Source organism: Bactrocera latifrons, unplaced genomic scaffold (genome assembly GCF_001853355.1).
Source record: "Bactrocera latifrons isolate USDA-ARS-PBARC rearing strain unplaced genomic scaffold, ASM185335v1 scaffold_113, whole genome shotgun sequence".
Classification (NCBI taxonomy): domain Eukaryota; kingdom Metazoa; phylum Arthropoda; class Insecta; order Diptera; family Tephritidae; genus Bactrocera; species Bactrocera latifrons.
The window spans coordinates 488,443-493,089 of record NW_017534553.1 but is presented as its reverse complement, the minus strand read 5'-3'; positions in this window follow the sequence as shown (position 1 = coordinate 493,089).

Genomic DNA, 4,647 nt, shown 5'->3' with positions numbered 1-4,647 from the left:
TTTTTTTGTTTACAACATTTTCAAAAGTCAATAATTTTTGATGAGTTAATTAAATTGTGTTACGTACACAATATTTATTGTTTTTATTAATCTTCATATAACTTATAAAACAATTGAAATGAAAACTGCAAATTTCCGAGATCTGTTAAACAATATTAAAAAAATAATAACAATTTTCAAAATTACACTAAATTATAATTTGTTTCTTCAATTATAAAAAAACTAAAAATATATTTATTCTTTCTGAGCTATTCTTAGCATTAATTTCTTTYGTTTCGTTTTCATCATGGGAAAACCCGATTTGCAAGGCATTGGAATGTTTTATATTTTATGATAATAAATATAACATATTTTTATTTTCCTTGGTATTTGTTTTCAGAATGCTTCAAGAATGTATTTTTAATATTTCGCATTATTTTTTTTCTTTTAAATCCCAATTTTATATTTAATTTTACTTTCTCTCATTAACAGAAAAAACAGCATTTGAAGCATCAAAATACAATTAATTTTCATAAAATGTGTATATCGTGGATACCATGTATAAATAACACAATACGTACATACTTAAGTGGTAAGTCCGTATTCGTATATGTAATACACAGAAACATCAGTTATAACAGAAATTATATTATATTAGACAAAATTGCCAATTACACCGTTAAATTGACAGCACCCAGCAATTTATATTATTTAAGCATTTTTATTACATATATTTTTTTTTTTTTATCAAAGCTGATAACGTTAATTTTTCCACTTCATGAGCTCCCAGCAACAGATAGTTGCAATTTATTTTCATTTACAAATATTTTTTAATGTTACGCATACGCCGTGGAATAATTGATTGACAGACGATTTATGTAGGTGCTTAACAACTGTTGGATGGTAAAAGCACATTGGAAAATAATGCGAAAAATATAATATATATGGCACACGCGGCTACTTCCACATAAATCTTAAAGGCCTAGTGTCTTTAGTGACGCTAGTTTACAGAGAGACTTTGAAAATAATGCAATACATAAATGATATACAAATCTACAAAATATATAATATAAAAAAAAACGCAGCCACTCACGCCACACAAGGTACYATGCCACGCCTTCTTATTTCTACCGTGTCAATCTTTGTTCGTTGCCTTATTTATTATTGTCACATTTACTGCTGTTGGCAGCATTGCCTTATTTCTTTCAATTTATTTTTGTCATCTCATTCAATTAAATAAATAAATTCATTTCATTTCATACACACGCCAATTTGAAGTGGTCTCGCAAGCAAATAAAAAAATTTAAAAAAAGAACACGAGTGGCAGAAGTACAAATAAATATACAGGCAAGCAGCACGCAGGTATGCATATTTTTGTACATACTTACATATGTATATATCTGTGTATGTGAATTAGGTATGCATGCACACTTACACTTACATTTTTAATACCATACATATTTTTTTAAATTTCAGCAATTCTAGTTTTATTATGCAAACATACACACGATTACATTCTATTTACATGTCATTTACACTACAGCTTCATTTGTTGTTGCTATTCCAATTTAAATGAATCGATTATTGTGAGCATAAACCCACACCACCACCCCACCCCGCTGCACAGCGAATAAAATGCACGCAAAACAATAATAGAAACCATATGACCAAATGCAGGAAATAACAGCGAAATGCAGTTAACAGCAACATCAAGGCAGCAACAACAGAGAGTACGAACTGTTGTTCATACAAGTATGTACATGCACTGAGTGCGTTTAGTGGGATCGTTCAGCACGTAGTTATGCAGCCAATCGCRCGGCTTGTTTGGTACAGAGGTCGCTATGTGGGTAGATGGGTGTGAAAARCTGTTGGAAACAGCTGATATTGGCAAGCGCACAGAAGAGAATGCACGAAAATAAACATAATATATAAAAGAATTTAAATGTTATAAAAGAGTAAAAGAAAAAAACGCAAAAGCAAAGTGACAGATAATGAGAAGCAATATGAAATAGTTACAAAGCCAAAGCAAAAGGGAAGAAAATAGCTCAGAAAATCAGCAAGTAACTTGCTGAGGGAAAGTATTGTGCATAAAATAGTGAGCAAGGCAACAACAAAGTGCAGAACTAATAACAAAGGTGTAATTGTAACAGAGAAAAAAGAGTGGACGACAGCTGATGGTTTCCAATGCAAAAATAACTATGAAGAATTTATTGAACAAGCAGAAAGCATACAATAAACCGTTTAAATGTTGGTAATTTTATGTGCATTAGTATATACATGTAGTATATACATATGACATGGTTCATGTATTGAAAGCGTGTTATAGAGCAGAAAATATAGAATAGTAATGAATTTCTTAAGCCGACATCATTAAAATTGCAAAAAGACKATGGTGTAACATACTAAGTAAACTTAAATTAAAATTATTTCAAGAAAAGAATCAACAGTATTTAACCGAAAGAATGTTTAAAATTATTTGTGTAATTATTAAGCTTTCAACAATTTTGGATAATAAACAAAACGATGTATATCTAGACATATTTATACCCCGAGAAGGCTATATTAAGTTGGTAACACCACTCTCATTTTTCGGAACCGCCGATACCATTGATACATTATTTACACAATAAARTTCAATGCTTTCAAAATATGTTTATCATTATTTAAATTTCTTTTTTCTTTAAGACAGTTGAGATTTAAGAAAATTCAATAATATGAGCAGAAACACTTACAACAAAAACAAACTTAATAATAATCTCAATATTAATCGTAAAATTTATAAACTTAAAATATTTGYTCAAGACACTACGAATTAACAACTCTAAAAAACAAATAATAATAATAATCACTGTTGACATTTTTGCACGCATCAGCAGCAGTGGCAATAAGCACAAGTATATTATAAACATATATTTTTTCACTCAAATACATATGTTGTTGTTTTTACAACACACGCGTGTGCTTACGTGAATATTGGTGYGAACACAAAATGGGGCAAGTTTACTTTGAAAAATCGAACTTTTCAAGCGCTTTGCACARCTACACTCATATACTTATGTGTGTACTTACATACATATATAAATACATGCAATTTCGATTACTTTGCACTTTTACTTCCCACTTTTTCATTAAAAGTGGCACAAGTTGACATGACCGTCTCTGGTGTTCTACCTTTAATTTAATTAAATTTTCATTWAATTAACTTTTTTTTAATTTTTATTCACAAACGCTCAGGCACTGCAGTTTTTTGTGAACTTTTGCATTTCTTCATTTTCTCGCACGAATTTAATTTCATGCAACTGCCTGCTTGTAATACAAATGACATTCATGCGAAAATTTTCACAGCAGTAGCAAGAAAAATTAATAGCAGCAACAACAAACACTACAAACTGTAAACACTGTGTGAGCAGCAAACCTTTTCTTATTTCTGCTGCGCTTGCTGACGTGAGATACAYACTAAAAATCGCATTAAACGTTTCGAGTGCGAGATTTTCCCTACACACTAATTGTCACAGAGGCAAATGCAAATGCAAAAAACAGACAGAAATATTTCTAATATGTAGGAAGAAAAGCGCACACGACTGTCTACACGTACTATGTACTTCACAAGTCCACATATACATACGCGTGTGTAATAAACGTTTTAATACACAATGTACACGACGACGGTGGGGCAGGACGACATTGCTGCGTTGATTTAATGCAAAAAACTAAGCCACCAAAACGACTACAGCGACCACGACAACACGACGGATGGTACGACAATGAGGCGAGTATGCCCATAATGTGGCTGCCATGCTGGCTACAGTGGCGCTACTGGGTCTCTGTGCGAGACGCGCACTCTTTGCTGGCCAACGGAGAGCAGCAACGACGAAGTGCCAACCAGCGAGCTGGGAGTAAAACTGTTTAATTCTATATACAAATTTATGTATGTATATGTATAGTATATGTGATTCGTAGGCGCCAACTGAAACTATGCGCTTCACAGCCCAGCTATTCTTGTAGACAAAATGGCAGTGACTGTGAAGATGTATGACAAACCATGGCATRGAACTGCATGTGTCAACAAAAAAATACAAATGATAAAGTGAAGCCACAGAAATTTTTSAAAAATACTTGCAGCATTGTTGCATTTTTCCCCAAAGCACAAAAATTTTCTCACCTAAAATGCTTGCAGCCACAAATAAGCTGCAGAAAATTCCTAGAGTGTCAAACTAACAGCAACTAACGAGTGGTGAGAGTGTGGGAGCAAAGCTGTTAGATTTTTGTTATTTTCGCACAAAAAGTTTTACACAAATATGCATGTGGATGCAACAGTGCAGCTCTCTAACTTTATACACGCGCACACACATMCGAACATGTGTTTTTGTACACCACCCAATCTAACCACTTTTTAACACAGTCTTTCATGTTTTGTTTAAATTTACATTTACAAAGCTGACTTCTGTAGGAATATGCTTTTGCATGTAAACAATAACAATGTGAAAACTACAAACAACATTACAGCGTGGCACAAAACTTTCAGAATATTCAATATACATACAATAACTGTGGAAGAAAAATATAGAATAATTGAAGATATGGAAAAAATAGGAATGAAAAACATATAAATTGTGAACAAAAAATTGAATAAGTTCAAAAATTAAAAAAAAAATTTTAATTAAAAAA